This window comes from Caretta caretta, chromosome 8 (genome assembly GCF_965140235.1).
Source record: "Caretta caretta isolate rCarCar2 chromosome 8, rCarCar1.hap1, whole genome shotgun sequence".
Lineage (NCBI taxonomy): Eukaryota > Metazoa > Chordata > Testudines > Cheloniidae > Caretta > Caretta caretta.
This window is the reverse complement of record NC_134213.1, coordinates 28441223-28462641: the sequence shown is the minus strand read 5'-3', so window position 1 is coordinate 28462641 and position 21419 is coordinate 28441223. Positions and strand designations below refer to the sequence as shown.

Below are 21419 nucleotides of genomic sequence, written 5' to 3'. Positions count from 1 at the left end.
AGGATAATCTGCCATGGAAAGTGACAGAAGGCCCCCTCCCCCCGCCCTTTGAGACTTAAAATGACACTGGACAAAGCATGCTTCAGGGAATAATCCTCCATTAGAAGGGGGATAGAGTGATTGATTTGATAGCACTTTTCCATTAATCTATTTTATGTAATATGTTACCATCAAACTGTATCCCCCAAACCACACTGTATTAAACCTATCACACAGCCACGTGTCACAGGATGGCCAAGAGCACAGGACATGATGGTTACTATTGTTAATATCAACTATAATTATTCATATTAAAAAAGTGGTCATAAACTGCTCAAATTCACTTTGCAACATCCAGGAAAAATCAATTCTACACTAAGGTGGTGTAGAGAATTTTAATCCATGCTTGGACTCTAGCCACAAAGTTTCAGCCCATAACTACACTCATTTGCATAACATTTCCTTATGTGTTGTATTCCACTCACCCTCCTTTTGTTTGACTACCACAAATCCAACTCTCAACCAAAATCCATTATTTCCTTTATTATTTTATTGAACAGGAATGGGGAGAACTACAGTTCTAAGCATAGCCCTGCTTAAGAATGAAAATGCTAGTTGTTTTCAGCAGTCTCCTCAACAAGACATCAAACAAACACAAAAACACCAGAGACCCCCTCTGTACCCCATTTAAACAAACAGTATACACCCCAAAGAGGCTTTTCTCCAAATACTTTAAAAGACAGATTGACTTTGAGCACAGCAAAATATAGGGACTGTCACTGGAGGATGAGTAGGAATGAAAAGAAGCCATAACCCAAATGTTCTATGGTAACGGAAGCAAAAAATAAATAAATAAAAAAATACAAATAAAACTGCTTATATTCATGTAACTTGTTTGGCAACAGCAGTATACCATAAGGAAAGCTGCTATAATTCACAACAGCATCTTGTAATAAAACAGCTTTATGCATCCCTCTCAAACAGTTTAGTGCTCAAATCTCATCAGATGGCTGAGTAAGCATTACACTTTGGGACAGTAAATCTGTTTCCAATATGGTTTACATTCACAGATATGTACTGTAGTATTCATTGTAAGACACTTCCAGCTAAGTACCTCTAAAGAAAGAGTAGCCATAGATTTAAATATCCGGATGCTATTTTCTCTATTTCAGTAATCTAGACTGACAAGGTTTTAGGGGTCAAAGTGGACAAGAAATTGAACATAATCTCCCAGTGCAATGCTGTGGCAAAAAAAGGGCTAACGTGATCCTCAGAATTATAACAGAGGAGTAGTAAGTAGAAGTAGATAGGTGATTTTATCTTTGCATATAGCATTGGTGAGACGGACACTAAAATATTGCATACAATTTTGGTGAACACATTTTAGAGATGTTTAAAATTAGACAGGATGCAGAAAAGAGGCACAAAGTGATCTGAGGGCTGGACAAAATGACTCACAGGGAGACAAACAGAGCTTGATTTATTTAATTTTTTGAAATGACTGAGATTTTTGTGAGTAAATACCTTCACAGGGAGAAAATACCAGGCCCCAAAAGGCTTTTTAATCTATTGGAGAAAGGCTGGAAGCTAAAGGCAGACAAATTCAAATTGGAAATAAGGCACAAATTCTTAACAGGGTGAGGGTGATTAATCATGGGAATAACTGCCAAGCCAAGTGATGAATTCTCCGTCTCATCATGTTTTCAAATCAAGACTTGATGCCTTTCTGGAAGCTATTCTTTAGCTAAACAAGCTATGGAACTCAATACAGGGGTAACTGGGTGAAATGTAATGGCCTGTAATTCAGATTAGATTAACTAATGGTCCCTTTTGGCCCACTATGAATACAGTTTGTTTTAAAGGTAAACCAAAGAATGTCTAAAGATAACTGGGCACCGATGAACCAAGATGCTCCTCCAAAGAGCAAACAAAATAGGGACTAATTCTGTTTCTTTGAATAAACAGGTCCGCATTTGTGAACTGGACTTCAGGGGCTTGATTCAACAAGAGGAATTTTTAAATGAGTCACACACACTTAAATGTATAGGGAAATTTAAATGGTAGAAAGATTTTCTGAGAGTTTTTCATACGTTCTTCTTACAAAAGAAACCATGTTTTGTTCTGTTTTTTGGTGTGCACTGCACCCTCCCAAATATGGCTCCCAAAGAATGTAAATAAATTCTCTGATGCTTGAAATTGATTTAAGTATATGTCAGCAAAGCAACGCAGCAATGAGAAAATACATAGGAACATACAAATTACCCTATTATCTGTCCTTTCAGTGATGACTTTTTAACCATTTAAATTGCGTTTTTTGTTTTTTAATTACATGAAAGAATTTCTGATATATTGAAACAAAGGAAGTTTCATTCTGATAGTAATCAGAAAGCAGAACTTTTGAATGAACTGGGCACCATTACGAAATCAGCATCTCCCTATATCTGCATACTTGTAATGGTAAACAATTGCATTAGCTCAGATATTGGGGTGTGAACTGCAGGTAAATGCTGACTTTAACGGTGATCACTATACTTTATTACTAAGCAGGCTAGTATTTTTGCTACAAAAACATGTTAGAGTTACAGTCACACTTTAATACATTTAGTCCTGCGGTATAATTACTAATCTGGTCATCTGTCAGAGGCATCAGTTTTCAATCTTATAGTGAATTTGATTATGGTACTTTATTTAACTCCAATTTATTTTTTTCTATCTTGTCAAAGAAGATCAATGCTGCTGAAACTAACTGATCACATGTTGCATCCTATGCCGGCTGGTTGATTTAAATCCTTTCCTTTTACAATGGTATCAAATGCTTAAACACTAGGACTTTTTCAACAGATACAACTTAACAGGTATAACTGGTAGTCAGTGTAAGGAAACAGTTATAGAATACAAAGATATTTTGAAAGATCACAAGAGGAAAAAAGTTTACATTAATCTTTTCCTCATGCTATCTAATGACCATTGCCGTATAGTAAGAGCTACTCAGAACTGCTGGAACAAGCCACTATGATGATTTCTAGGACCTTTGTTTCTCAAAAGAAAGCTGTGCATGTGCACAAAAGATGTTTCCTCACTCCCTTTCCAAGAAGCCTTTCTTATAACAAATGCCGGGGGCAGTAGTGGGGGGTGGGAAATCTCCTACACTAATGTGATTCAAATCTGAATACCTGCAATTTTAGTGTGATGCTGCATTATAATCTGAATTTAGTGTTACATCTCTGAGGGTCACTTGACTAAAGCTAGAAGTGTTAGTGATAGAAGCCTGGTTAGAAGTTCAATTTTAATTTTCTAAATGTACTTATTTTCCCCATGGAATATTCTCTATTTTTTTATTATGCTCAGATGATCCCTTTACATAGCTCAATTAATAGTATCAATAGAATATTCCAGAAAGCAAGTGTATAAAATATTTTGCTTGAGAAGGTGGTAAAATATCAACTAGTACAGGTGATATATTTCAGAAAAAAAAAGAGAGGCTGTGAAAAACATTTTTAAAACCACATTAGCAATTTCCATAATCTATTGTTCATATCAGGGTGGATTTGATTTAAATCAAATTGATTTAAATCACTAGTCAGGAGTGATTTAATCAATTTAATCATGGATTTCTACACAAAAGTACATACCTGTTGGTTGTTATAACCTTAATACATATTCTTCACAACTCAGAGATAGATGTAGGTTTCATTTTTAGAAGGTACACACTATACATTTTTAAACAGGGATTTATTTTGAAAACTTTTCAGATTAGTTTTACAGCTATATAAGAAAATGAATGATTGTTTGGTTATTTCATTTACCAAAGGTAAGTGAAGCAGATATTTATGAAGTCATTAGGAGGTGAACTATCTCCAAGTCAACAGGCTAATCATTAATATTTGGAGGATTTTCTTGCCATGCTCTATTAGGAGGAGATCATCACAAGATAGACATTTTAAATTGTTTTATTTAACTAAAAACAACAACATTAAGTATGCTGGATTTTTTTCTTCAATAGCAAACATAATATTTTAACAAAACAAGCATATGAATTTTTGAATTTAGTTAAACATTCAAGTTTTTTTAAAATCAGGTTTGTTTTTGTTAAAATTTAAAATAATTAAATGAAATATTAAAAAATATCAGATAGACTATGTCAGCCAGGTCAACATGAGAAATTTAAAATATTGGCTTCTGCAGCTAACTCAGGTGTCTTCACCTTTATTTTCCTGTTTGTTCATAATGTGAAAAAGAAAAACAAGCTTTGCTGCTTTTTCAGGTTCCAAGTGATTTCTAAACTTGGAATGAATTAGTCCAAAGGAAGAAAATATTCTTTCTACACCGACAGAAGCAGCTACTGCTGTTAAAAGTGAGATAATCACTTCAACAGTCTCTGAATCTAAGTGCGTAAGTGACTTCCACCAGTTCAGTGGTGTGACTTTCTTTAAAGCATCATTGACAAAAACATATTTCTTGAATGATTCACCCTTTGCTCTGAAGTTTATTATAGTTGGCATTATAGAGGGATGATTGCTGGATGTCCATGTCATAGCCAACTCCTCTTGTTCAGCAGTTAAAGTTTGACCCTGGTACTGAGTATTAAGAATATTTGCAAGAAAATGAGCTGGAGATAGTGCTTGTCCCATTTGTTTTTTTTAATGCTTGTAATTTAACTCTGTCATTGCATATTTCTCTTTTTAACATCTCACTTGGTTCCTTCCAAATTTCAACAGTGTCAGCAATAAAACAGCTATTTCCCTGCATTCTGTTCAAGGCTACAGAAATAGGCTTCAGGGTACTCAGCACACGTTCAGCATTTCTCTTAAACCCAATGTTGAGAACTTTGGCTATGACAGTGCCATCTATTTTTTCAGGATTTTGTCACAAACTGTCATCAGATTAGGCCAGTTCTTGATCTAATGCTCAACACAGTCCACTGCTGAGTTCCATCGCATGTCTTGTGGGAGAGTTAGCTTGGTTCCTCCCACTTTTTTCAGAGCAACCACTGCAAAGTGGTTGTTATGGAAGTATTGCAATTTCTCCAACATTAGCCTTTATTTCTGGAACACTGAAGTCTTTGGCTACGAGGTGCATCAAATGAGTACCGCAACCGTATGTTATTAGCTTGGGACTCTCTGCACCGTCTTCTAAATAATTTCTTTTCATCTTGGATACATTTGCAGCATTGTCTATGACCAAGCTGCATACTAGACATTTGAATTTTTTCCCCACAGTTTGTTATAGCTTTTACTGTTACTTCTTGTAAGTATTCCATTGTGCGTGCATTTCCTGATGTATCAATTGTTTCTGTAAAGAAGACATTCCCTTCTTCTGTTGTCACACAAGCACATACCACAGGATCATTGTGGACATTGCTCCACCCATCAAGACTCAGGTTAACAATTCTACCCTCTAGACCTTTTGCACACTGCTCAATTTCTCTTTCATACACTTTATCCAGCAATTTACCTGCAACATCTGCTCTGTTGGGCGAACTGTATCCTGGTCTTAACGACTGAACCATGTTAATGAAGTGTGGGTTCTCAATCATACAGAAAGGAGAGTTTGTTGCATAAACAAACTGGGCAATTTTTTCAACAATTACTTCTCTTTGTAATCTGCTGGTTCTTATCACAAACTTATCTATGGTTGTTTCTGGATGATGGCGATTTTTTTTTCTTTTTTCTACAAGTGATATACTGTGGCTATGTGACATACATGATGTGACTGAAACACTTTCATTGAGAGATAACTCTAAAACTTTAGAAAATGATGTGATCTTGAAGGTGGATAGTCTTCAGAATCCTGTATGTTGAGGATGGGTTCTCCTAAACAAAATAAGTCAATGCAGTTATTTAATTATTATTACCATACTGCTCATTTAGTATTACTCATTGCATTCACTGACACTCAGTACTACTTGAAAGGTGAAATTGTAAAAGGAACATCTGACTATTTCAGCTATTTATTTTTTATCACAACTGCATCTAAAATGATAGTACAGTAACTCCTCACTTAAAGTCGTCCCGGTTAATGTTGTTTCGTTGTTACATTGCTGATCAATTAGGGAACATGCTTGTTTAAAGTTGTGCATTGTTCCCTTAGAACGTTGTTTGGCAGCTGCCTGCTTTGCCCACTGCTTGCAGAAAAAGCAGCCCCTTGGAGCTAGCTGGTGGGGGCTTGGAACTAGGGTGGACTGGCAGCCCCCCTATCAGCTCCCCACTCCCCTAAGTTCCCTGTGTGGCAGCTGCCCAGCAGGCTATCAATTGCCGGGCAGTTCAGCTGTCCCTCCCCCCACTTCCATGTGCTGCTCCTGCCTTCTGCTTTGGAGCTGCTCCCAGGAGCCTCCTGATTGCTGTGCGGGGAGAGGGAGGAAAGAAAAGTGCTAATATCAGGGTGTCCCCCTCCCCCTGGCCCCCGCTCCTTTACCCCATCGGGCCATCTCCACAGAGTGGAGAGGATGGGGGGGACACAACAGGGCTCAGGATGGAGGGAGCTTGCTGGCAGCAGCTGCTGTCTCAACTTGCTGATCTACTTAGTGGCGTCAGCATACTTAAAGGGGCAATGCACGCCTCTCTCCTCCCCACCATGCTGTCTCTCCTCCCTCCATTTGTGCTGCCTTCTAGAGTGTAAGGCTACATTAACAACGTGTTAACCCCTGAGGGCTCAGCTGAGTGCCAGTTCATCATTTAGCAGGAAGGCATTCCCTGGGAAATATCCCACCCTCGGACTTCACCACCTCAACCAAGCTTCACAATCATTGCTGTGTACAGTATTAAATTGTTTAGAACTTATACTGTGTATATGTATATATGCATGTATATATAGCCTTTTGTCTGGCAAAAAAAATTCCCTGGAACTACGCCCCCCCCCTGCAATTTACATTCATTCTTATGGGGAAATTGGATTCGCTGAACATTGTTTTGCTTAAATTAGCATTTTTCAGGAACATAACTACAGCATCAAACGAGGAGTTACTGTACCATAGAGTAACAACTAACAACTACATTTTTTGCTCAAACATGAGAATTCAAGAATCATCCAGAAGGAAAAAAAAGACAGGCAGGCCTTAAGAAAGAAGTATGAAATAAAAAAAAGTTTACCAACCTGAAGATCCTGCATGTTCAGACACGTTCCTTTCATCACCTTCAACGCAGCTTCCTCCTGCGAAGGAACACTTCTCATGATGTTGTCTCATTCGGGCAAGCAGGCCTTGCATTTCTTTGTTGCACTGTTTGCATTTTGTGTGCATACCTGTCTTACGCAGAGGTAGAGGAGCTTCATTAAAATATCCTAAACTGGGTCTCTTTTATGGCCTGCTGCCATTATAGGTTTTCCCTTCTAGTGAGAGAATGGTATGGTAGATCTCAAATAAATGAAGGCTACTCTCAGAAAGACCTCAAGACTTCTGGAATATGGTGCTCAAACAGTTTCACTTTTGTTTCTACTGCCTGTCCCTCCCGTCTCACATTTATCTCCAGACTTCTTCTCCTTGTCCAGATCTATTCCAGTCCCAACACTCTTCTATTCATTGAATGTTTTGAAACTTTACACTTTTAGAGAGAGGTAAGGGATTGACTCAGTGTACACAAATTTGAAGAGGGACAATAGGGTTGAGATCTGTTATTTCTCATCTCTATATATTATTTATTTTAAAACATTTTTGCTGTTAACAAGCATGTTAACTCTGGAGACACAAATCCACAGTTTGAGAACTGCAAAACTAAGCATCTCTGATAGTATCTTCTAGACTGAGCACTGAGTCCCATTGGGTAGATAGAAAGATTAACCTAAATAATCTATACAGAAGCCCCTGGAACCCCATAAGATTAGTCCCTAAATCAATGAATTATTGGAACTCATTTACAAAACTTTTCTTAAACATTACATAAATATATTATCTCATACTATAGAATTAGAATTTATAATCCCTATTCCATGATGAGATATCTTTGAGCTATAATGTATCTTAATTAAAACTATCTTTAGATAAAATGCTTTTTGGAGGAAAAAAACCTATCAAAAATCCAATTAAAACCAAAAAACGATTTAAATAAAAAAATCCAATTTTTTTATTTAAAAAAAAATCATTGATTTTTATCCACCCGGTTCATATCTTTGCATTGTTAGAAATTTATTTAATAAAAAAACCAACTTTTATGTCCCGACTTTCCTATGAAATGTATGCAGAAGCCTTTTAAAAAATAATTTGAATTTAACGGTGCTAGCTCAATACATACTTTATATTATTCCTTACTTTAGTGTACAAATGCAGTGACAGCATATGTAGTATGGGCTGTAACCCCGTGAGTGTCTTGTAAAGCACTGCCCAAGTGTTCATACAGTGGCACATACCATAATAAGAATCTTATTACAGTCTACACGTATCACGAAAGGTGGGAGCATGTAATTCTTACTCCCACTGATAAGGGCTCCCTCACAGTAGTATCCTTACTGGAGTCAATGGGCTACTTCTGTAAAGTTCCTTAAAGTAAGGAACCCAAGCATGTGTCCAGCTTTAGGCACGTGAGCAGTTCCTTTGAAATCAATGAGACTAGTCAGGTGTCTGAGGTTAGGCAAGTGCTTACATGCCATGCTGAAATGGGGTGTGAGTGCCCACTGGCATAAGGATTGCACATTCCAGCTCTTACTAAAATAATTTTTATAAATTAAGTGGATGTTTTTTTGCAGGTGGTGAACAGACCACATTTACAGGCAGTTACTAAATATCTAGCGTAGGCCCATTGGGAAGTCAATGGGACCACACAAGACAGCAAGCACAGAACCAGGAAATAAGGGTTTGCAGTATCAGGTCCTAATGCACCATTTCACTGAACAACAGTATTATACTGCAGGGAAATGCACTAATTAGTTTTGACAATTTGAAGTTTTAAAAATAATTTCAACAAATAATATTGATGTTTATTTTAAGCATTCTTTAGATTATTTAAATTTTTACACTATTGAGAAATTAGGGGTGTGAGACATTTATTTAATGATAGCAGACATTAAGGTTCAGAAAGTTAAAACTTTATAAACTTAAAATACGAACTATCAACATCAAGTAAATATCCTTAAATCAACAAATCATAGCTGTTTTTACTATTTATTCACTAGTCTATTTCTAACAACTCACTGGATTTTGACTAATTAATTCTCAAGCAGAATTTTCTTATGTTGCCTATCTGTAAATTTTGATCACTGATGGAAATATATTTTCATTGGTATGTTGGTGGTTGTGAGGAAGCCAATTACCAACATTTACCAATTTAAAAAAAAAAAATCTAATCCTTGTAAGCTTAACTCTAAAACACAGCTGTCCAGATATTTTTCCATTATATTTAGTGATTCTATTTTTCATCTATTAGAGTAGCGGCTCTCAACCTTTCCAGGCTACCGTACCCCTTTCAGGAGTCTAATTTGTCTTGCGTACCCCCAGCTTTCACCTCACTTAAAAACTTACAAAATCAGACAAACATACAAAAGCATCACAGCACACTACTACTGAAAAATTGCTTACTTCCTCATTGTTACAATACAATTATAAAATAAATCAATTGGAATACTGTATTTACATTTCAGCGTATAATAGTACATAGAGTAGTCTAAACAAGTCACTGTCTGTATGAAATTTTAGTTTCTACCGACTTCACTAATGCTTTTTATGTAGCCTGTTGTAAAACTAGGCAAATATCTAGATAAGCTGATGTACCCCCTGGAAGATCTCTGCGTACCGCAGGGGTCTCCATACCTGTGGTTGAGAACCACTGTATTAAAGTACATTGTGAGGAATCAGACCCCTCCCATTCTTGTGTGCTTAGTTTTATTTTGTGATCCCTCCATTCACTCTCCAGTTCCCCATTCCTCCTAGATTAGCATTTTTTCTAACTAGACTGTGACACAATTTCTCTCCTAGGGCCAGATTCTGATCTGTTCATTCACAATAAGTAGTATCAATGGGACTGCTCAGGAAGTATGGGACAGTGATGAATGTGGGGGTACTTGATGTATATACTCCAAGGAGAAGAAGTTACAGCAAACTAATGCCGCTTCACTCTTGGAGAGCAGCCACATGATGTTTAACACGCTTTAAACTTATGTGCATTGACTTCACCCCTTTAGTTGATTTACCTTAAGTATCCTGAGAGTCCTGCTATAGACATAATCACAGAAAATCAAAGGGGAATAGTCAGTTTCATTACCCTCATTTACAGGGGGAGACAGCACACAGGCCAACCATTAAGACTGAATGACTCCAACTACCCAAACAATGGAGCAGCAGGAGGTGGCCCTACTGCATCCTCTGGCTAACTGGGAAAACTGAGGCAAAAGGGACACCTTACAGCTGGACTCTAACAGAGACATTGAGCAATAGGGTAATTGGGCCCAGATATGCCCAAGGGACAGTTGGTGGCTATGAAAATTCTCTCTCAAAGAGGAGAGGCAGATTCCTGGGGAGAAACTGAGACCAGCCTGTGTCCCAACACAACTTGAAAATCAGTGGGAATTGGGTATCTTACTCCCCTTTGTGACTCACTCCTCTTTATTAACCACAAAATATTTAAGTTTCCCCTGTATTATATATAATCCTCAGAACTCCATTGACTCATAGAACGTGAAAGCAAGTGCTAAAATAGAAACGTGTAAAAGGGACACATTTCCTATAAAATAAGCATGCGCTATGGTCATTGTGAAGTACTTGCTTAATGTCAGAATGTTCCTATTGGACATCAATGTGAATTAGAACAAGCTACTAGCCATACACGTTTGTATAAAGACAAGAATAAAAATAATTAGAGGAGATGTACAAATGTTATGACTTGTTCTTCTTCACCAATGGTATGTCTATCTAAAAGAAAAGGTAATGAAATACAAAGTGATACTCAGTCCACTTTGGCAAGATATTTCAAGTATTATAAAAGGCTGTTGGGCATTGTTAAATAAGTTTGTGTTTGTTCCACTGATTTTTTAATATCTTCAAGCACAGACTATTTGTTCTGATCATTCCCAGCAGAGATTTACGGCTGAACTAGATCTGACTTGAGATTGAGTGGATGAGAAAGCAGTCAGCGCAATACAAATACAGACTAACAACTTTCTCTGATGGCTGAAAGCCTGGGGTTTGGCTCAAGCAGAAAGGCAGAACTTGTCAGACAGGACTGTCAAGTGAAGAACTCAAGAATTGTGCATCCATTCAATTTTTGTACATTTTTCCTCAAGGTTGATTCTGGAACTGCTGCAGCTGATAATTAAATGTTAAACCTAAAACACTTAAAATGCAACATCTCTTTTGACACTACTACTTTATACATGGAGAGATGAATAGGGCTCCACTGGAACCCAGCTTCTACCTGCAGGGTGCAATGGAATGTTCACTGCTTGCATCTAGTGCTTCCCAGCTCTACTTGCATAGAAGTGGACAGTTGCAACCAGCCAATTCAAGTTTTCTGTAAACGTAGAGTTCTAAAATGACAAGTCATCTTTTAAATATATCTTGGTTACAGAAGTCCACATAAATAAAATCTTTATTTCAAAGTGGCTTCTTTAAAGCATGGTTTTAAAACAAAACCAAGGCCTCCAAAATATCTCCCTACTCTCAAAGTCTTCACTGCTAATCTGTCTTCCTTGTGTTGTATCAGTACATGAAGTTGGAAGAAAAATGTTGCCTTATAAAAAAATTTAAGTGAATCTCTTTGGAAGCAAAATGCATAGCATGTAGGCAAATCCACACCATACCAGAAGGTTATAAGATACTCCAATATTCAAAAGGTATTAGAACTACTTTCTGACACATCTCTACAGAGATGTGTCAAAGGTTTGACAGAGTAAAAATATTTCTATTCATCTTAACATGGAACATTTAAAAAGATTCTTCACCTTTTATGACAAGCCTGTTATGTTAGAATCTTTTGCCCCCAATAAATCGAAGAGCTGAATTTTTCAAACTGATTGGACAATAAAGATACCCATATGGGGGTGTTGAATTATATCTGTATTTCTGTCTATGCTAAATATTAAAATAAACAATGGTGAGAAAAGGTGTCAAAAGTTATCACAGGGATAATTGGTTTGTGGCAGCTAAGCATTCATAGCTATGATGCTTTTTCATCCCTTGATGTCGGCTCTTGCTATCATGGTGAAGCAGAATTCACCAAACATTGGATTGTTCACCCACTAATATGAAACATGAGCTGGGTTTAGACCATTGTGAGGCTGGTTAGTTTTCCCTACTGATATTCTTTTGAAATAGTAATCCTGCTCAGTATAAGAGGAACCGCAGGTTCAGACATTTGACGTATGCACTTGGCTGAGCCAATGGGATGAAGCTACTGTCTATGGCGGGGCGGCCAAACTTTTTGGCCTGAGAGCCGCATTGGGTTTTGGAAATTGTAAGGAGGGCTGGTTAGGGGAGGGGGGTGTGCCCCTCCCAATCCACCCCCCCTGCCTGGACTCCTGCCCCATCCAACCCCTCCCATTCCCTGACAGCCCCCTTCTGACCCCTACCCCATCCACTCCCTGACTACCCCTGGAACTGCCACCCCATCCAACCCCTCCTCTTCTTCCTGACTGCCCCCCCCGGACCCCCTGCCCCATCCAAGCACTCCTCCTCCCTGTCCCCTGACTGCCCCTGGAACCCCTGCCCCTGACTGCCCCCCTGCCGCCCCATCCAACTCCCACCTTCCTGACTACCCCCAGCCCCCATTCAACCCCCCCATTCCCCACCCCCACACCCCTTGACCACCACCCCGAACTCCCCTGCCCTTTATCCAACCCCCCTGCTCCCCACCCCCTTACTGCACTGCCTGGAGCACCGGTAGCTGGCGGCGCTACAGCCGTGCCGCAGCACAGAGCACCAGGTCAGGCCGCGGCTCTGGAGCTGCGCTGCCCCAGGAGCTCACCGCCCCGCAGCCCAGAGCATGGCGCCAGCGGGGCAGTGAGCTGACGCTGCGGGAGAGGGGAACAACAGGGGAGGGGCTGGGAGCAAGCCTCCTGGGCCAGGAGCTCAGGGGCCGGGCAGGAGGGTCCCGCGGGCTGGATGTGGCCCACGGGCCATAGTTTGCCCACCTCTGGTCTATGGGATTATGACAATACCTAAATCAGAATCCCCCCCCTAAATGTAATGGCACTGTAGCCTGGTGGCACACATAGCCTACCATGCTCATTTTCCACATTTTCACACCAACACTGCAAGGTAGTTTGCTGACAAACAACTATGATGGAAAGGATTTCTTCTTTTGGTTGGTATGTTTGCTTGGAACTAGACAAACCATACAACTCATTTCACACAAGCTCTAAACTAGCTATCAGACTGTAATGATTCAGTCATTATCAATTCTGATTTAAAACAAACAAGAGGCCCTGTGTCCCATCACTATTCCCCTTCACCCAAACTCACTCACAGAGGCATAACTTTTGAAGAGCTGTCTGCTCACAAAATAATGAAACAGACATGCAGAGCAGAAAGACCACAACACCAAACCAAGTTTGAAGGTCTAATTTTAAGCTTTCCAGCCCTGAGTATAACTTGTCAGAAGGGACACAATATTGGGAAAATATCTGAAGCCATTTAAAAGGCAAAAATCATTCAAATTCTTCCTACCAGTAGCTGAAAGAAAAATTACTTTCAGGACTACAAATGTTTATTTCCTGCAAAATTTAAATCCATCAACACACCCACTTGAACTTTGAATAAATTAGCATATGTAAATTTTAAGACATCCGCAGCTGGAAACTGTCATGTGCAAATACGTCTTTTCACGTTTTCCTAACTACATTTGGAACTGCACAGCATTTAATCCACACACAACTATTGCAGACACTGAAAACAGTGTGCAAATTGTGAAACTATGCCTATTCTCCTGTTCATACACACTGGCCATCGCTCTCCCGCACTGGAGTTTGTGGAGGATGCAGGATTGAATGGCGGGGGGCGGGCGGCGTAGTTAGTCTGGTCTGACCAAATCGACGACCAGAGCATCGCCCAATGAGTAGGCGCAAAGTCCTCCCCGGAGCAATACTGGGTGCACTTGGTGGTGGTGTGTGATGTAAAGAGGTCTCTGATTGGTGTATCCCAGCAATATGTCTGCGATTATTGGATCATGCAACTCCTGTTTGTGGTCACTTGCAAAGTTCCGCAGATTCTCTCAGCAGATCACATTCTGTGTGCCAAGCGGTAGGCTGCTGAGTAAAGGATATGATGTGTGACATGCACCATCCCCAGAGAATAACTGACTCCATGTACAGTGCTGGGGACCTTGTGCTCCCTTGTTTACGTAGTACGCTGTTGTCGTGTTGTCTGACAAGGACATGGCGATAGCGGATAGCTGGTAAGAACATGTGGCATGCTTTGCATACTACCTGAAATTCAATATGTTTATGCATCCTGGCCTCTTGCATGACCCAGGAGCCTTGTGATCTCCAATGTGAGTGCCCCAGCCTGAATATGACTGTCACGGTCAGTGAGCATGGGCATACCGGAGGTGGTAGCAGGTGTGTCCACCAACAAAGAGAAGAGATAAACCTCCAGTGGAACATTGAATATGGTGTCCATGAACTGGTGCATAGGAGAATAGATTCTTTGGAGCCATAGCTGTAGACAAAGGTGGAGGTGGGCGAAGCATGTGATGTATGTACATGCCGCCATGTGCCCTAGGATGGAAAGGCAGGTCCTGGCTGAGACCAAAAGGTTGGAAGTTATCGGGGCTATTTGGTCTAGTAGGCTCTGGAATCTGTACTGTGATAGATAAGCTCATGTACCGTCATATCAATGTGAGCTCCTACGAATTCCAGGGACCGCAGAGGATGCAAAGTCAAATTTTTTAGCACTGATGCTCACTCCTAGCGTGGAGAGTGAAAGAAGCTGGGTCGTCGATGCTTGCACTTCCTGTTTGGACCTCACTGCCAGTAGCCTGTCGTTCAAGTATGGGAAGACAAGGATTCCCTGATGTCATAGGTGAGCTGCTACCACACAGAAACCAGGGTCCCATGAGGTTTTTACAGATGTTAAGTCTGAATGGGAGAACCCTGTATTGGAAGCATCGATGCCCCACTTTGAACCTCAGGAACATTCTGGGGGTTGAGTGTATGTCGATATGAAAGTAGACATTTTGCATATCAAAAGCTGTAAACCACATGCCTTTTTCTAGGGAGGGAATGAGGCCACAAGTGTGACCATATGGAATTTTGGCTTGCAAAATGAGTGGTTGGAGATCCAAGATTGTCTCCATCCCCATTTCTTCTTGAGTAACAGGAAATAGTTGCAATAGAACCCTGTGCCCCAAAAGGCTGCTGAGATTGGCTCTGCTGCTCCTCTCTGTAGTCCACCTCTAGGATCAGAATACTGTTGTGAGAAAGAATTCTGCGGAGGGGGTGGCCTGTCGGGGTTGGGTGGATGTCGAAGAAGCACTGTCAAACTATGGTGTAGCTGCATCAAACGATGTCCAGCACCCAATTGTCCGAGCTGGGAGAAAGAATTTGAGATGACCACTGAATGGGCCAGGAGCATTGTTGTACAGAGTGGTTGACTTCTATCTAGGTGCACTCAGAAATACTGCTTTCACAATGGTTCAGTGTATTGCTCAGAGGTCTGCAATGCCAGAACAGGTGGATGGGCTCCGTGTACCTTACGGATCACTTCTGAGGAGATTCATAGGCCCATCGGTAGAAGAAGTGTGGAGTTCTATAGCATTGGACTGGTGGTGGGCAACAAAATTTTCTTTTTGGTGCCAGTGTAAAGGTGTTTGGTGCCCCAGGATCATAAGGTGGCTCAGAGATCTTTTAGTGAATGTAAGGAATCAGTTTTCTGGTTGAAGAGGTGTGATTTGTCAAAGAGAAGGTCCTCAATTTTGTTCTGCACCTCTCTAGAGGAACCTAAGAATGTAATCAGGAGTCCCTCCTCATGACAATTCCATTAGCCTATACACATAAGGATGTGTCCACTGAATAAACCACAGCCTGAAATATGGACTTAGTGACCCTGTAAAATTGCTTGGAATCGAGTACGATCCTGCTGAAATAATTTATGTGCAAATTCTTCCATAGTTTATAAAGTCGTAGTTGGCCATCAGTGCCAAGTAGTTAGAGATTGGAACTGTAGTCCAGCTGAGGAGAAGACCTTTCAACCTATGAGGTCTAGTCTTTTACCCTCCCTTTCTGTTGGGGTAGAGCGTTGGTGATGTTGTTTGGTCCACTGACACAGCCTGTATTCCCAAGGAGTTAGAAGGATGGCGTGAAAAATAAAAATTCTGACCCTTTGAGGGAGTGGGGCGGGGGGGGGAGGAGAATGTAGTATCTTTTCTCGGCTCTCCTCAGGATGGGTGCACATGTGGCTGGGTATACCATGTGGCATGCACCAGCTAAAGAACAATGTTGCCAAAACCGGTGCATGAAGAATGTTTAATAATTGGTGCAGGCTGCCCTGCACCTCTTCCAGTGGGATCCCAAGAGCATTGGCTATTCTCTGTATGAGTTCTTGAAACTGATGAGAGTTGCCTGGAAGGGAGGAAGGTGTTGATGACACAGTTGCATTTGGAAATGAAGGGAATCTCTTCAGATCAACTGGAGCTGGGCTGATCAGCGCATCGTCAAACTCCATTTCTGGATGTCTACCGGATTAAGGGCAGGGCAGTGAAACAGGGGAGTTCTTCCAAGCCAAATGAGACTGTTCTGAAGGTGTATATTGGGGCCATGAACTCCAATATGGCCAACCTGGTTGATCCTGCTGCTGTTGTACTTTGCCCAAGGAGCCAAACACCAGCTTCTTGGGTAAGGCACAGGAGGAAATTGCCACAGAGCCGTCGGAACCCTCTGGTAGTTGTGTTCCCAGAACAGAAGCAGTGGACTGTGCCCAACGTCCATATCCTCAAATTCACAGGAGTCAGAGTCTTGCATTAAAAAGGTGGTGCCGACAGAGATGCCAGAAGAGGATGCACTGGAAAGGTACAGCCAGGAGGTAGATGTAACGCAGGAGATGGAGCCCTCTACAGAGGTAAGTGCACCAAACACATGGAATCATAGAATATCAGGGTTGGAAGGGACCTCAGGAGGTCATCTAGTCCAACCCCCTGCTCAAAGCAGGGCCAATCCCCAATTAAATCATCCCAGCCAGGGCTTTTTCAAGCCTGACCTTAAAAACTTCTAAGGAAGGAGATTCTATGGAGACCTCACTCCTTTCAGGGCAAACAGTTCATGAGGGCCAGGAGTGCTTCTGAGGGCAGGTCTACACAACCTCTAAAGTCGATCCAACTTGCGCCGCTCAGGGGCACGAAAAAGACACTCCCCCTGAGTTATGCAAGTGTACACCAGTGCAATGTCGGTGGGAGATGTTCCCCCGCCAACATAGCTTCTGCTTCTCATGGAGGTGGAGTAATTATGCTGATAGGAGAAAACTCTCCCGTTGGCATAGAGCACCTTCACCAGCCGCACTACAGCGGCACAGCTGCATCAGTGCAGCTGTGCCAATGTAGTGCTTCTAGTGGAAACCTGCCCCCAGTCTCCCCAGAGTCAATGGTACCTGGTCTACTGATAGGACCGGAACTGGTAAAGGCACCTGTCTCAGGACTGACAATTCATGGAATGTCAGCAGAGTCAAAGCAGGCTGGTGAGCAGTGTGGCCTCTTCTCATTTTGTGCTCATTGGAGCACACAGCTCTTCCGTGGCCAGAACTCATTGATGGTGCAGCATCCTTCTTGGATTTAGACTATGACTTATTGCCATGCTTACACGCATGCTTCCGTGGCTCATGGCTAGATGCAGTGTCCATAGCATTGGTACCAGCAGATCTGGACAGTGGCAAGGGGAACACTCTTGGATTGCTCAGGCTGATGTACATGGGGGATTCCCTGGCCAGGATCCAACTTTGGCCCCATGGTGACCTCCAGGAGGTGCTTCTTGAGGCGGAGAGCTGAGCCTTCCTGCATACGGGCAGGGAAGGAGAGGCAGATACTGCACCTGGGGCCAATGTGGGCTTCCCCCGAACAGTACAAACAGCGGTGGTGTTTGTCACAGATAGAAAAGGAGTGAGAGCAGGAAACACAGACTTTGTATCCTGGTGTTTTTGGAATAATCCAGGACCCAGAGCTGGTATCTAAGGGGAGGGGAAGGAGGATTGTTTGGTAATTCCTGTTTTTCCCCCGCCAAAGTACAACAAAAAACAATAGAATCCTAACTATGAATGAAAATAAGAACTATGGTTTTTTTTGCTTGTTTTAGAAAACGCATCACTAAGAATGAGAGATCACAGAAGCTCCAACTTGGACCTTGTGGCAGTGGGAAGGAACTGGAGATGTGGTCGGTCTGCCTCACTCTTTATCACCTAGCGTAACACCCAAGGCAATACAAGAGCACATGCTCAGACTGCGGAGCAATACTATTTTGAAAAGCTCTGGATCCAGGGACATGGCACATGCGCATAACCCTCAGTGGAGTACACCGTGGACCATCACTTGAAGAACCATCACCCTAAACATCAGATAAGAATCAGGAACACCCTAAAGAGGCAGTTGGGCTGGGAAGTTGTAGGGGCAAAGTTGCGGAAGATTGGCGAGGAGCTAAGTGGTGGACTGAGTACATGACTGGATGTAAGTGGAGGATGCAGGCAGTTTCAATGAACTTTGTCCGACAGACCCTGCCAAAAGATATTGTAGCATAGCTTAGCATACTTTTGTCTGTAAACAGGTTAGTTTATGTAATAAGCATAAATCATACATATAAGAATGTAACCAGCTGTTGACCCCACGTAATCCTAAAATAAGCGCGGAGAATATAGCGCCGCAGAGGACTCCCGCCCCGGCGGAGTCCTGCCTGGTCAGCTGTCCCAAACGGTCAGAGTCCCCTGCAGCCCCTCCGCGTGTCCTAGGGGCTCCCCGCACAGATTGGAGCATAAGTTCTTCCTTCCTTCCTTCAATGAAGCGTAGCTTACTATTCTTAGGCCTGAGTGTCCTCCTTTCGCTGGCATCTCCCCTCCCAGCCCTCGCGGGCACAGAAGTCTATGGCCCAGATAAACAAAAACAATATTTTGCTTCCCATACGCTAGGACTAAAGAGACTTTCAGCGTGGCCCAGGTAGCCTATATGATGGGGATTACTCACAGAATTAAGACACAAGCAAAAGAAGACTATAGATGAGCAGAATCACATCAGAGAAGAGAACTGAAAATGGATCTTAAGTGGGATAAGAACAGTATTAACATACTAAAGTTAAGGCAATGTGCATGGGATACAAGCAAAAATAATTAGAAGCAAGACTTCTTAATGGAGATTATGACCAAAAACTGATACTTGGCAGGATGATTCTAAAACTGAATATCGTAACAGTTGGGTAATAAAACATTTTTTGTGTACATACAAATAAGAATGAATACGACCAGCAAGAGGGGGAGTATGATAGATCAAGATCAATTACTGCACCAGCAAGCCAAAGTCCATCACAAGAGAGAGTTATAGTGAAATTCTTTGGGTAAGAATACAAGGAATGATGAACAAAAAAGAAAAACCAACACAGAAGATTACCAGGTCTGAAGGAGGATGAAAACTAAATTTCTAGACCTACTCTTAAACCACAAGCATCAAACTCATATTTGCCGGATTATGAAATCCCACATATTTGTTACAACAATTACACCCTCCCATGCAGCAACAAAGATGATTGCTTTAGGGCAGAGGTGGGCAAAATATGGCCCGCAGGCCACATCCAGCCCGTGGGACCCTTCTGCCTGGCCGCTGAGCTCTTGGCCTGGGAGGCTTGCCCCCAGTCCCTCCCCCACTGTCCCCATTCCCCGCAGCCTCAGCGCGCCATGCTGCTGGTGTAGTGTATTAAATTGCTCTGCGTAGGAATATGCTTCTGGTAGCAGTTACGGAGATCAATTTACTACTCTACACCAGGCGCAACACTCTGGGAGGCCAGGCAATGCTCTGGTCAGCATGGCTGTAGCGCTGCCAACCACCGGTGCTCTGTGCTGCACAGTAAGGGGGCAGGGAGCAGGGCAACTTGTATAGAGGGCAGGGGAGTTCGGGATGGTGGTCAGGGGGCGGGGATTGAATGGAGGCAGGGATCCCGGGGTGGGGGTTTGGATGGGGTGGTGAGGGGCAGTCAGGGGACAGGGAGAGGGTGTGTGTGGGGTGGGGGTGGGAAGGGGCAGGGGTCCTGGGGGGGCCCCCCCGTCAGGGAACAGGGAGGGGTTGGATGGGGGCAGGGATCCTGGGGGGCAGGCAGGGGCAGGGCTTCCGGGGGCAGTCAGGGGACAGGGAGCGGGGTGTGTGTGTGGATGGGGCAGGGGAAGAAGAAACCTGGAAAGAAGAAAACAAAAGATGAAAATAGAAATGTAGGTTTCATAGCGTAGTCAGTAAATTAAACGTGAGTTGAGGTGAATGTGTACAGCAGCGTAATAGACCAGTGCACTTTGGGATTGCATAAGCAGAGGCTTCCCATCACACATCAAGGCGGCAATAATTCCTCTCCACATGGCTCAAGCGCAACAGCTTCTGACATGCATTTCATTTTGGTCACCACATTCCCCAGAAAAATATTAACAAACTGAAAGAAGACCAGAGAAAAGCAACAGAAATAAGGGAACTTGAAAGAATGACATTTGAGGAGAGATTAAAATAGCTAAATACGTACAGATTTCCTAACAAGATGAAAGTCGGGCTATAGTAACAGTCTTCAGATATGAAACATGTGTAAAGCCAATGAGGAAGAGAAAATTTAGAGCGGTACAAGACATTAACAACTAGGTGAAGCGAGATAAAATTAGAAAGGGAGAATGTATGCTGAATATCAGAAGAACACTAAGAATGTGCTGTAGAGAATAATCTTATGTTGTTAGGGAGATAGGATTCTACTAGAGTGATAGCCTTAAAAGTTAGAGGAGTCCTATGTTAGCGTGGTACTTTACTAAGAGATTTACTTCCTCCTTGGGGGAGTAAGAAGAGAGGACATATTAATAAATTCAAGCTGCATAAATCCACTCAAATGTTACACAATAAACCACATCTAATTCTTCATGTGGAATTGATTTACTTTTTAGCTCCCCTCTATGCAATTTTGGGGCAAGTGGCAATCTAATGAAGCAAAACATTCGGTGAAGTTGAGCAGATCAATGACTGCTCATCTGAAGCTATGTTTACATCTCTCCCCCTCATCCCAAAACACACAGAATTATGCTGTGTTTCACTTTACTAAGACAACTCTCAAAACAGAAGCAGAAACATGTGCAGTGAGGCACTAACAAAGAGAAATATTTTAAGCTATTTCTTAGAGAAGTTTAAATTCTCTTTCGTTCAGTAGAATCTAGATAGATATTTGAAGCAGACAATTTTATATTGAGTAGGTCATTCAAATTGTTAGTGCAAAGAGAATTGTGTAAAGTTGAAATTTAATATGAGTTTTAGAATCTCAGTGAGGTGCTAATATATTATAGCCAATTATTAATTATTTGTTTTATTAAATAAAGTATA

The 21419-nt window shown here is 41.8% G+C and overlaps 1 protein-coding gene across 2 annotated transcripts in view; it reads right to left on the bottom strand.

Moving 5' to 3' along the window:
- TENM2 (teneurin transmembrane protein 2) overlaps window positions 1-21419 on the bottom strand; it is a 2093216-nt gene that overhangs the window by 822983 nt on the left and 1248814 nt on the right. The window lies entirely within an intron of this gene.